General features: G+C 40.0%; 1 protein-coding gene across 4 annotated transcripts in view; it reads left to right on the forward strand.

Annotated features, from left to right (window-relative positions):
- elf1 (E74-like ETS transcription factor 1) overlaps nucleotides 1-14,209 on the forward strand; it is a 36,303-nt gene that overhangs the window by 7,813 nt on the left and 14,281 nt on the right. The window contains exon 1 of one of the 4 annotated variants that reach the window (XM_044040395.1): nucleotides 3,158-3,525. The exons of 1 other annotated variant lie outside the window; for it this stretch is intronic. The gene's annotated coding sequence lies outside the window, so the exon portion shown is untranslated. Of the gene's footprint in view, nucleotides 1-3,157; nucleotides 3,526-12,390; nucleotides 12,410-14,209 lie in introns of those variants that run through there. 2 more of the 4 variants (XM_044040400.1, XM_044040399.1) reach the window with 2 other exon arrangements.

A 14,209-nucleotide genomic window follows, 5' to 3' on the forward strand; every position in this document is an offset into this window, starting at 1 on the left:
CCTCTTTTTTATTCTTAGTCTTCAAAGGAAAGGTGTGTCCTTTCAGTCATTAGTCTGCAGGGTCAGGGTTTTTTTTGTGTGTTCTGGTGTAAAGAGAGAATGTAGTGCACTGTGTTTTTTGGTTTTCGAAACTTAAATCTGAATTTAATTTCATCCACTGACATGTTGTCAGGACATAGTGATTTAAACGTCCCCACTTCTGTTGGTTTTCTCCGCAGTGTGCAAATCTGGGTGAGCTTTAATTGAAAGGATTGGTATTGTGAATTCTCTGGAGAAAATACAGCGTCAAGTGTAGTTTTTGGCCGTTTTCACGTCATGAGAATAAATATTCACATGCAGTTTGCCCTCACTGACAATGTAAACCAGATATTCTTAGATATAGTAGCTGTTGGCTCCCACCTCTTTTATGGGGAGGTTCTTTTGTTAGCAAATGATCAGTGTTGAGCACTTCAGACAAATTACACGACTGCAATGTGTTTATTCTTATAATTTAGGTTGAAGAAGTCTCTGAAATGTTAAAAAACTGCTCATCATAAGTTAGCAGAGCTTGAACTAGCATCAGAAAATGATATAATAATGATTTATGACTTAAACTAGTATTACTTAAGCTAGCTCTCAGTTGTTTAATTGACCGGTAGTCATCAATATCCACCACGATACCTTGCATGGCTTTAGATACACCATGGTAACTGAGCGTTAATCACCATGAGCGATTGGAAAACTTGCATTTGTTGATTTTCAAACTGCAGGATGCTCATGCACTGCAGGAACAGAGTGATCCTAAGTCCATGTAACTGCCGCCTCCACCATGTTTTGCCACTGGAAAGAACGAGTTTACGGCCGCTTACGCTTCTGTCCTGAATGTTTCACCCATAATCATTTCTCCACTAGTGCCTCCAGGAATAAGGTGGATTGTGTTTCAGACATCATGAATCAGGATGATTCAGAATTGGTTCTGATATTATTATTTTTGTCGCATGTTCTTTTCCATCCATTTAAATGTGTCTCCTGGACCAGTGAAATCGCCGTCACTGTATTTTTTTTGGATCTGGATCAAAAGCTTGTTTGACATGTTGTATTTATTCTTTAAATCCTGAAATCAAATAAAACTTTTTGTTCAAACACGGTGCTGGTTTTATATACAGCTGCCATGCCATGTTGTAGTAGCTGGACAGATATGGATTCTCTGCCCTGTCTAATGAGACACTGACAGGACGTGCTTGGACTTTTCATCCGTTACTGTTGCTCCTTTAGCTTTTAAAATAGCAATATTTTTATTTTATTCATTTTATTCTTTAGAATAAAATGGTTTTGTAACCCTAACCCAAGCAATAATGTATGGGATTATGTGCTTTAAATCTGAAAGCTTGGAGTCAGAATTTACCACTAATCTTAGTTCGTTTACAAATTAGACAAACATAACAACAGCAAAGCTGATGGTTCCCTGGCTCTTTTGCACCAAAAATCCAAATTATCTGCAGGACTTTTTTTTTAAACTGGCTCGTGCACACATGTTTTTGTATGTTTACATAGTTGTCCTGGATTTTCAGAAGCTCTGCAGTGCATTAGCCTTTACAGTTTATATCACAAGAAGCAGTGAACAATTTCCACAATGTCTCCGGGCTTGTGGACGGTATTTGCAAAGGCAGTGATAAATGGAGCTTGTTTGGTGTAACTTTCCCTCACAGCAATGCTATCAATTTGCTCTGAAGCAAACAGCTGCTTTCAACTGAGCTGAACTGTACTGAACCAAGGCCAGGAAGAATTAATGTGATGATGAGAGCCCTCTGTGGAGACTGAGAGGGCGACTTAGGGGTTTGTGACAAACAAATCCTTCGACAGCGATTGAGTTTAATGGGTTTGTTTAAAAAAAAAAAAAAACAAACTAAAACATTCACTCCCCCAAGCCCTGTATTATTTTATCTTCATTTCCTTTCCTAGCAAGTCCATTTTAAAACAAGTTTTATGGAAACATTTGACTTTTGCCCCTGCTAAATTTCTTACATGGGCCTTTTCAATGGCAAACATGTAGAAATTGGTCAACCCTGAAAGTGTGAAGACACCCAGAGCAACACACTCACCACAGACTACCACTTCCTGTTTGCTTCAGCATAATTTCTGATAAAGATGCTTATTAAGTCTCCCACCGACACACGATACGTGACACCTTCTGCACATCTGAAGAACTCCTGATGTATGTAACCAAAGACATATTTCTTTAGTTGTTTGAGTAAAGTTTGGTATGCGATGATTGTTAACTGAAAAATAGGCAATGTTACACAGTAAAATGTTTTGTCAGGTTGGATCATTTGAGTTTTTGTGGCTCATCTGGTCAAAACTCTGGATATGCCTTTAGAGGGTGGTTCCAATAAATGAATGTAGTTGGGGTGGTTTCTAGTGCATGGTTTCTGGTCCACTTTATCCTTATTTTTCACACTCTTTACAGCTGTTTGTCTTTTATGTCCTTGGTTTCTAAGGAACTTTTAATCAAAGCCATCTCCTTCAGAAATCAAAGGACATCATCACATAATTGAAGGTTCCATGGAGAGTATTATGGCAAGGTGGCCATTTTAACATTTCCAGTTTTTGAAATTTTGCAATGGTTTTTGAGCATTTGTTATTTTCAATTTAAAAAAAGAGGAGGAGGAAGTGGCAGACCTTTTGTGGGCTCCTGTTTTGAAGCTAATGCCTAAAATACATTTGACTTCATAGTCTTTTTTTCCCTCTCCCCTCACCCTAGAAACTGTTTTATGGGGCTTTTTTCGTGCAGGAGGAACAACTCCCCCCACAAGTCAGCAGCTTAACTGCCTCAGTGACAGCTAATGGACTCACAGTTCATTGTAAGTGTTTTAATGGGACACAAATAAAAGTGAACTTTACCTCTGAGCTGCCACACAGATTTTAATCACTGTGCCTGGCACATATTGTATGGTCAAAGTCTAAGGTAAGTGCATACCTGTCTGACTGTTTGCTTACTTACACCTGCAGCACTCCTCCACCTCTGCAGGAGAAACCCGTCTGTCGTCTTTCATGTTGTTTAAGGTGTGGCTCCCTGGTTAGACCTTACTGTTCTCCCCTCCCCCGCTGCATCCTTGACCAATCCCCACCGCCGTAGAACTCACCTGAAAGGATTTGCATTCAGGGCTGATACTCATTACTGATTGGCCAGGTGAAAGCACTCTGCCTCAGGGCTCCCTTACCAATGGCGACAGTGCTGCGTGACTCATAGGGAGAGGACAAGTTGCTTCATTGCACTTCTCCTTTTTCTGTTTCAAACAGCAGCCATTACATTGTCTTTTTTGTCTCCACCTCTTCGGGTTTTGTGTTGTCGCAGTGAGAAAGACGTGTGCGGCCGACCAGTGGTCCACACCTTCACACAACCTTGCTCCCCTTTCAATGCGCATTGGATTATTCCCTGCTTTGCCTTTTGTTGACTCTTTTTTTCTTGATTTTCATTGGTTACTAAGATCGAGACCTGTTTGGTTGCTATAATGGACCTTGTCATCCGAATCCTGTGTCTTTGAGGTTAGTGATGAATAGTTCTTCTCTTTTTGTTTTCTTCACGTGAACAAATACAAATGTACATTTATTTGAATCCACATTATTGTGTCGAGACGTTGACATCTGGGTGTCTTTGTGAGTTGTGTTTGTAAGTGGATACGCTGTGCACCTACACGTCTCATGAAAACATTTAATTTGCACTCGTGACATATTGCGTTAATCTTAAGGGAGTTGTAAAATGTCATGTAAGTAAAATTGATAATTAGATTCTTATTTTGCCCCATTGAACTTCTTCTGAGCCTGCTTATCTTTCATTTGTGGGTGTTTTTTTAAAAAAACTTTTATTTTGCTGCGCATATCAAACTATTTTTCTCAAACTCCATTGACACTTAATAGCTTGACACCATGTGACATCGAGTAGGTCACTGAAATATGGACTGAAAAAAAAAGTTCCCACATCGCTCATTAAATATGTAATCCGTATTTTCTCTTCTTTTCTGATATCTCCGTTGCTTTCATTTACGAGTTGTTGCCTTATATGGCGTGTTGAAGCAAGGGCGGGAACAGTATTTTGCAAGCCCCTTGACCAAGCCCACATGTATTATTCTTGGTGTGGTAATCAGTAAATACTAGAGACACCAAACCAATTTTTTGTCTTTGACTTAATGCAGATTTTATTTAAAATGCAGCTGCTGTAGCAGAGTGAAAGCCCCACCCCCTGTCTTGTGCATAAAGTTAGTCATGCAATGCTTCTTGAACCAATATCTTAACTTTATCAGAACAGAATGTTTCTCATCTTGTTCTGTGCAGGCCTTGTTATTTTAGCTCATGGGGAAGTTTGAACAGTGTTTTTCTTCCTCTTTGTGTTTGTACAAGGCCTTCCCTAACGTCAGTTTTTTTTTCTCTCCATTTACCTGGTAAATGATTCTTCTTTATTTTGTTGTGCGTCTGTTTCTCAAAGTTGCTCAGTGCAGCAGAGATAAAAGCACACTTCCTGTTTCACCAGAAATCTACTCCGCACTTTGTGGACCACAGAATTCATGTGCACGTACTGTTTCACTGCATAATGCACTGTGTAGTTTCAGCAACATTCAGTCTTCACAACCCCGCGCTATTGACTCGCTCCTCAAGTGCTGCTGCAGTGTCTCCACAGAGCTGTTGAGATCCTCGAAAATATCTGAACCAGTGCAGACCAAACATTTTCATCCAATTTTATGAAGCTATTTGCAAAATACCCAAAGATGTGATTGTTTCATCTGTTTGGCATCCAGAATTGATTTTGTTGATGTAATGTTTGACGTAACTTTCGGTCAGGGCCTTGGCCTGGAAACTATGGAGAGATTCTTCAGAAATACCAAAATAAATACATTCACTGAACTGTCATTAGGGCGAGAACAGATGCTGCAGTGGAGGAAACTATTAGTTGTGAATCTGCATTTGTAGTTAACCTTTGCTGTAGCTTCAGCACATGACTCGACGAGTGAATGGCTCTGTTGTGTTGAGTAGGTATGAGTTTGCATTTGACCTAAATTTTTCACTATACACGATGCCCACCCTGATTTGGATTGTAAATGAAGCTCATATTGTAGCTGCTGCTCAGACAAGCATTGTGCTTGTGTGTGTGTGTTATTCAGGGGACACAGAGGCTGAGGATGACAGGCAGTGGGGGTGGACAGTAGTGTCAGGTTGGCTCTTCTTTCAATGCAAAGTCAACAAGTCCTATAGACTGTAATTAGATCATTAGGCCTGGGCAAGACGATAGAGGCGTTGCGAGAATGGTATGACATGGAGGAGTAGGAGGTGAGGTGGAGTTTACTGCTGCAGTCCCTGCATGCTGGAAAAAAGAAATAAAGCAAGTGTAGTTCATTTTCTTTCATTCATTCATTCAGTCAATGTCATACATTCATCCAAGGGATAGCTAGAGCCGAGAGTGATTGCAGGTACAATTAGTACTTTAATACCAGGAATGAATGGAATGCAGTGGCAACTTCGGTTCCACGTTGTCAGTTTCAAACTGTTCTCAGTCACAAAAAGGAACTAAAGACTCACATGTCTTTGTAAAAGTTGCATTTCAAACCAAAAAAGAGACTGCTTTTATATTTAATCATATTATACTGGCAATGAGGCAATTTCTTCTTTAAATTGATTTAATGTTAACAAGTTTCCTTGAGATATCAGCTTGTTTTGTTGACCATTTCTTCTGTCACTACTTCAGAGTAATTGTCCTATTTATTTAAGGGCATGTGGAAAACCAGTTGACTCATAGTGAAACTAGTTGCCACACGTCTTATTTACCCATGGCTGTTATCTTGTTTCATAGACCTAGCATAAACCAGGACATGTTAATATGAGAAAACTGTAATTTCTGTATCAGTTTCTACATTTAAATTTCCACGGCATTCTCTCAGCATTCTCTCTCTTTTCTTTTCTTTTTTTTCCCTGAACTGGTCGGACACCTCAATGTTGGAGTACAAGCTTGTGACGGGAAGTTTTAGCTCCTGTGACTGCTGAGAAAATCTGGGTGGGGAAGGTTAATGTGTAACACTCTCCTCTGTCTCCTCCATCATGGTGCCACGAAGCAAGGCACATACCTCCAAGTGCTTCAGACATAGCCACACCAACCTTCTGTCAGTGTTAATGGACTGTGGGTACACTCAAGAAACCCCTTCTTAAATAAAGATAAAGTTGAATTGATTGAGCAATTGTCTCCTAATGTTGCAACCGGCTCATATTTAGAGCGTGCTGCGACTGGCAGCCTGTTGTTTTGGAGAGCACGTTAAACCGTAGCTGTGATCTTCACATCTGGACCGAGTCCAAACACTAAAACCTTGTATGAAGCGTCAGACTCTATCTCCATTCCTATCTCCAGAGAAGTTGTTCTCTCTTACTTTTGGTACTTGTTTCCCGAGAACCCAAGTGGATGTGATGCAATACTGGACTCTTCGCTGATATGTAAGACCTTCCTTGTGACTCGATCATTTGATGATTGAGGTGTAAAGAAGTGACGGCATGATTTCACTGTAACTTATCACATGGTCTCATCAAACCTGCCAGATTAAAGTGTTAATGAGCCCCATTTTTTATGTTCAAAGTGGACGGATCTGAGACTCTCGTAGGCCCTAAAATGCTCACAATTTCTTTTCAGATCCAGAGCGAGGGGAAAAATGTGGGTGTATGTTTGAGAGAGCGAGAGATGATATGTGAAATATCAGCGCACACCTTTTGATAACAGTCATGGTTACGCAACACATGATGTTGGTCAGGGGTCAGATTCGACTGGAAATCTTCAGCATTGTGTGTCAGACTCAGGAGAGAGTAGAAATGGTCAGAACTAGGTTTGATTATTTTTTATTATTGTTTAATCTGTTGATTTTTTCGTGATTAATTGCTTTGTTGTTTCATCCATTGAATGTAGAAAAGTTTTTTAAAATGTTGATCAGTGTTTCCCAAAACACAGAATGATGATGATGTCCCCATATGTGTTATTTAGTCAGTGAAGGAGGATCAGAGAAATATTGAATAATACTGAAATCACAGAACTTTTGCTTATATATTTGACAATTCATTTAGTAATTGATTAATAATTGATGAATTGCATTGTTGTTGCAATGAATAGCAAATGAACTCCATATTGACCACAGCTTTGACATCAATGAGTTTAATGCAGGACGGACTTGTAGTGAAGTAAAAGACCTTTAGATTACTTCTTCCACCTGCTGACAAATAAATGTAAAGCTTTCCCTGTAAGTCTTTGAACTCTACTCACTGGATGTAAATAATACATGACTTAAACAGTTTTGCTTGTACTTGCAGTTAGAGTTGGACAGAGGTGTCGACGATTGAGGTATTGTGATAAAAGTTTGAAGAGGGTGGAGACTTCTTTGAGGTACACGTTTAGTTTGGTTACAGGTAAAAAGCGGCCCGCATGACCTCGTAAGAATTTCCATGAGCACTGCTGCCTGTGTATGAAGTCAGAGTCATCTGTGTCTGTATAATTTGTAAATACAGGAATCTGATACGTGTATGACTTTTCCTGACAGCAGATAGAAAACGCTCTGGTGTTCACATGCTGCTGCCTGAAAGCGCTTGCACAGAGCGGTGTTTTTCTTTCCAATTATATGGGTTCCACCCTGCATGAGGTAACATCATGCACAAAATAGACTCCCAACAGTGAGGTGAATGTGAACATAAAACCAACATGCTCAATAAAGTAAGTTTAGGCCGGTGTCTTCTGCCAACTCCCTCCCACTCCTTCACGGTAATTTCAACATCATGTTGGCTTTTAATGCAGTATCACTTTGTACAAAGAGGCGTTCTGACCCAGACACAGAGGGGAAATTGATTTCCCACATGGTTTCAAAGGCTGCAGTGGTGTCTCTCCGTCTGGAAGCTACAGCAGCTGCCCGTCATATTGAAAAACTGCCCATGCCCATAATGACTCCAGTATTCAAATAATCTGCCAAACTACTGTCTGAGTGGAGAGGTCTTATTGTGGAGGGCAGAAGGTTTATTTATTCCGTGAATAATTTATCATCATCGTGCCTCTTTTCCTTTTTATGATTTGCTTTCACGTTATTCAGATATCACAACCTCCTGCAGGGTTTCTGGTGGAGGTTTTTTCATGAATCGTGGCAGGTGGTGGAAATGCAAGGCTTAGCTCCACAGGTTTGACAGGTGAACATCTAGTTGTGTTAAGCTACTGCAAAAATGACAATAACCCCAATGACGTGGCCTCTTCTTTATTATTTTAGAAGTTGTCAGACATTTCGCCTTAATCTCAGTGAACACATATGATATTTACCTCGACCAAGGAGGTTATCTTTGTCAGCCATGTTTATTTATTTGTCTGTGAGCAGCATAAATTAAGTAAAGAGGATAGACGTGGGTGAAATGTTCTGCGTTTGTAGGTTACAACCATAGATGGTATATAAATAGATGGACATAGTCTGCTTTGCAGGTTGAAGCTAAAAAAAAAGAGGTAAACTTATATACTGGTTGCAAAAAGAATGCAGGAGGATGTCAGCCGAAGAGTTAATAATGGTCAATAGTTTGAGGTCTTCCTCTATAAAAAAAATGTAGTTTTATTGACAAGTGAGACTTCAAAATGGTCATTCAGATTCCTATGGGTGACACCAATATTGGTTGCCACCTGGTTATGCCCCAGGGAAGAAATTTCTAGATTTGGGTGGTGATCCACAATTTTTTTGAGTGGCCTTGGTGGTGGTTCGGTTTGTTTAAACACTCTCTTTAGGCCTTTTGTTTCAGAAAGTTAGATGAGAGCTTGATACCACATTAAATTGTTATGTAGTCACCAGTAGCAAAATACACCTGCCAGGAACTTGAGTTGTTTACCACACAGACATGACAGAGGTTATGTTTTTTCATTGAACTCTTTGCAAAGAAGCAAAGAAGCTGATTTCCCGAAAGGCTCAAACAACGTTTGTTTTGTATTTTCATTCACCATTGTTAAAATCTGACCTTACAGTTGCAGGCCCATTGGCAGCCTCATAACTACTTAACTTGATAGCAGTCTTTGCGGCGATGAAATGTCATCTTACAGTTTGTCAGTGAGTCACTTGCTTGTAAAACTACATAACCTATACAACAGGTTTTGATTCCATACGTGCAACACAAGCAGGTGGAAATTTTTGTTGTCTGTGTGTGTCGAGCTTGGTCTTCTGCATGGGCTTTTGCTGAGCCATGTGAGGCCCAGCTGCTCTCTCCTTCTCCTAACATGGAGCCTACTTTACAAGCTCTCTCTCTCTCTCTCTGTCTCTGCTTGTTCCTAAGCAACAGCCACTCCTTGTTTACCTTTGCGTTTTTGCATTGTGATGCTCGTCAGAACAACGTAAATCCAGCCCCTCGGGAGAGAGATTGGCATCTTTTATTCAAAGTAGTGTTGTAGTGAAGGTTACCTAGCTCATAAGCCCAGTGTTGATGTCCTGAAAGAGTCACAGATTCAGAGCCGTTTTCCTGAAACTGAAACACTTTTTTAATGTCCCGGCTATATGTATTTGAAATCTCTCATATAGTTAAACAATAACGCCATGCAAATATTTTGTTAAAACAAGCAAAGAGAGCACATCTGTCTTTGAGCCGGAAAGTTATTGTCCTCATCTCCTTCACCCACACTGCACCTTCCTCATCACCTGACTCTCATAAACGAGTGTATTTCATAAAGCCTTCTCAAATATTTACCAGGTCGGACAGATTGTCTCTTCCTGTGCAGAGCTCAAACACTGCTAGGTGACGTGAACATTTGATTAATGTCTGCAGCGTATGGACTCAATTAATTATGGTGGCATGATACAGCTGTGACAAAGTCATGTGACTTGACAGTATATGTTGTGTTGTAATACCTAAAGAATGTGATCCAAATATGGGGCATGACTTCACTTCAGTTGTAGTTTAGCACTGTCGGTTGTCACATGGCTTAACACTTTTTCCTTGTTCTTATTTGATGAGTGCAGGCGGCTGACGTCATAACAAACTATGACTTGGCACATTTGTCCTGAGATGAAGGAATGGAGAACACTTTTACTGGCTTCAAGATTAGATGGAAAAAAAACATGGAGCAGATAAGCCGCCTTGAAGGGGCTAAGTTACGAGTGGTCTTGTCTGTGAGGCTTAAGAGGGCATCAGATGAGAAGAAGAGCTAATATAGTTGTTATTCATTCATTATCAGGTTTACAGAGAATTACTATCCGAAAAAGAGGAAAATATTCAGTGATCAGTTCTCAGGGACTAAGAGGGCCTTGTTGATGCCAGAGGTCACAGAGAAACGATCAGACTCAAATAACCACTCCTAACAACAACCGAGTGAATGGGTTACACACTTACTCCATGCCACAAACATTTTTATGTTTTTGCACCTTCAGAGGAAAAGACTGATATGCATCTAATCTCTTCTTGTTAAATACGGCAGCAAATGACCACACCGGACACTTTAGTAGGAACACGTAATACCTAAATGTATGTACTACACAGATGTGAGAATGGTATCAATCTTCTCACTCTTGAGAAGACCCTGGTTTTCTCAACGTGTTTAAATATTCTTTTAAGAGGTGGCTCATAACAAAAAGTGCCAATGAAAAATGAGACAGTTTGAATCCTCTTTGATTCCATTCCCTCTCTAGGCGTGTTGTCTGTTGCCTATTGCTGCATGCCTGTCTGTGGGTGGACACATCAGCCTGCTTGTGTCCAGACCTGTTTGGTATGCAGCCTCCTTTGCAACAGCTGGGTCCCCGCTGCTCCCAGCCCTGACTCAGACTTGGAGCCCTGAAATTCCAGCGCTCCATCTGAAGGAGAACCTAGTAATGTTCTGCAAGGCTGGTGTGGAAAGTATGTTGGCAAGACTCGTAGAGCGCATAATCTCCGAGTGGAATTTTTCTTCTTGGAGAAAATTAGCTATTTTAGGACATTACATAATTACATGAACGATATCGGCACCGATGGTTGGCATGATGGAAGAATCAGGAATGTCATCCTTCATCTTGTTTTTAGGTTCTGCATGGTTCCAAGTGTGCTGCTGGTAGTTTAATGGCTATGATGTCTTCTTGCTGCTGGCAATATACCTTTGCTGTGACATGTTAGTTTTTGGTATGAATGTAAACACATCGGCGGTGGGTGTGTGGATAAGCAGGAACAATATGCAATTTGTTTTTGGAAACACTGTAGACAGTGTCCTGTTTTATGTACAGAGAGCCTCCTGCTACATGTCTCCTGCCTATATGAAGCTTGGTTACTGTATAAAAAGAATATCATTTGTGTGTGTTTGATTAACCATGGGTTGTGTTAATAGAGTGCAATCTTAAAGCAGGTTCTAACATAAGCACATATACAATTATAATCTAAAAAAACAACAACCCAGAAATGCTTATTACACATGGCAACTCTACTGTATGTGCTGCATAAATCAAATGATATAAAATATTGAGCTGCAGAACAGACAGACACAATTGAATTCAATTGTTGGAGAAAACTTTTGACCTGTAGTGGTTTATGCAGTGCTGTGTTCTTGGATAGACTGGCATGGCTGATTATGTGTCTGTTTTTCTTCAATATTTAATTTGACAGTGTCCTTTTTCATGGTCTCAGAAGACTGTCAAAAACATTTAGGTGGCAGGTTTCTTTTTTTTTATTTACCCTGCCTTGACGGTCGCTTTTACCACTTACATCATCTCGGCATTACTAGAGGTAGATTATTATTAGCATGAGGATTAGACGTCAAACATAATTCTTAGCTTCATACAATTTATTGATTTTACCGTGCTAATCCTGACCAAACCTAGAACAGTCCATGAGTCAGTGAGTTTCCATGCACAGTTAAGTTCCTCTACGCATGGGATCGATTTAGATCGTTAGGTGATGATCCGCCCCCTTTCAGCTCAGTGTTAGGCTGTTTCTGGTTTAGCTGGCGGCTAGTGTGTCAGTGAGTGCACCCCAAAGTTAATTTAAAAGATTAAATCCATTAAGCTGACAGAACATAAAGTGTACCAGCCATGTTTTTATTCATCTAGTTACTTGAGTTAGAATGATTTCAGTTTAAAAGTCTGATTTTAGTCATTTCTAATGTCATATAAATGTATGTTGACTGATACACTCTCCTTAGACCAGTTTAATCTGTATTCTACTCACAATGTCTAGATTCGTTTAAACAAGTCCTGCAAGCTTTGGGCAGGACCCAGAAAGATCAAACTGTGATATTTGATGTTGCAAATGTGTTTTCTAGAGCTTTGCTGCAATTTCCTGTCATGTTTTCACAACTTCAGTGGTTCTTCCTATCTGTGACATGTGGCCTGTTACCACATAATAGAAATAGGCTGCCGTTTGAAGCATCTGCTTTGTCAAGACATGCTGTGACTGAACCTAGTTTTGGATCCATTTACACATCTGTTAAGACAGCAATGTAGGTAACATAAGACATATTTTTAGTTTTTGAGGGGATTTATTGCGATTTGAATGTGTATGGGTACATCTCCAGGCTTGTAGTTGATTATAGGAGCACATAAGAAAACACAGGAAAGCAAAATTTGAAAGAAGTCAGAGCCTGCACACTGACTCCATATCACAATCTCCAGTCTTATCATCGGTCCATTTTATCAAAGCTAATTTAACAGATGGAATTTCTTGTTAATGTGCTTTGGGACAGATATTCTTACTGGCTCATAAAATGTGCAATGCTCCAGTAGCAAAAACGACTCATTTGTGAGCTAATGTCATTTTTCTTCTCACATTCTGACCTATAAGGTAAAATGATGTGACTGGAACTTTGTAGTTTGTTCTGAGAATTTGTGTTAAACCAACTCACCGGGCCTAGTTAGGTGTGTGTGTATGTGTGTGTGTGTTTCTGTGGTTGTGTGTGCAGGGGTGGGGGTTAGTAACGCAGTCTCTGTGTGCACGCTTTGTGTCAGCACTCTGTTGTTGATGATGATGATGATAATGATGACGTCTGTAAATGTCAGGTGTAGGTTTGAGAGTCATTTTGTGATCTTTTAAAAATTCACTGTCATTAAAGGAAGAAAGCAAGAACATATAACAATGTTCTAGAAAAACAAACTTTAATATGTAAAACATATTTTCTATTGAGTTGATCACTTTGCAATTCTGCATTAATGAACAAGACCTAGTCATTATCTGCAGAAAACGGTTGAACTTTTGTATTTTAGGCCACTCGTGAATATATTTCTAGAGTTACTACATTATTCATGTTGGAAATGCTACCTGTATCTCTTAGAAGTCACATCTATGAGAGTAACAGTGTGTTGTCAGAGGAAAGAGGGGGAGTTGAGAACTTTCCACACTTACACAGAGGAATATGTTTTTGTCTGAGTGTGGTTTAACAGACAGGAAGCAGCAGAACCCACTGCTCAGTGATGCTGTTCCTGTGAATGCAAGATTCAGAGGTCAGTTTGTGGGTAATTATATTTGCTGTCCATCTTTAAAAGATCGTGTCACTACTATTTGTGGCTGTTTTTGTTTCTCTTGCATGGCCTAAAGGTCCAGTACTTTGTGCTATAATAAAGGACATGTTGTAGAGTGTATGTATCATCATAATCATAAAAAACTTTATACTTAATAGTGATAACATGCATGCACAAACAACTGTTGTCACATGAAGGCATGGGTCCTTCTCTCAGAGCCTGAACCTGAGTGGAAAAGTACAAAGTTTTCGTGAGATGAGATTAAATTCCATTCTGCTTCTGAATGCTTGTGCTCGAAGTGACGCTTCATATTTTCAGTCTTTTGTTGCCTCCCTGTGTAAGACAGACATGGCCATTTTTGTCATTGATGCAGCACTCTCTTGTCTGTCTTTACGCAGCTGCATTCTGTTATCTGTCTTTGCCGGCCTCTGTGCCCATTTGTGCCATTTTATCACCACATGTATTGCAGTGAAAGCACTCCCTTTATTCAGCTCAATAAACCTAAGAGTCAGAGTTTGTAACATGGTGAGACATGCTGTATTGTGCAACACTGCTCGGCGAGTTCACATGTAGAATGCTCCCAAAATACTGTACACAAAACAGTTTTTATGGCGCTGACGGTGCTGAAGCCGTCATGAAAACCATCTACCTCTCTCTGTGTTTTTGTCTGGTGTTAATGCCAGTGCTTAGTTTAATGACATCTGGGTGAAACATGCCCAAACTTCTGTCCAGAAATGATGACCAGGATGCTTTGATGCTCATGTGGCCTATCGCAGGGCTTCAGG

The sequence above is a fragment of the Solea senegalensis genome, linkage group LG12 (assembly GCF_019176455.1).
Source record: "Solea senegalensis isolate Sse05_10M linkage group LG12, IFAPA_SoseM_1, whole genome shotgun sequence".
NCBI lineage: Eukaryota > Metazoa > Chordata > Actinopteri > Pleuronectiformes > Soleidae > Solea > Solea senegalensis.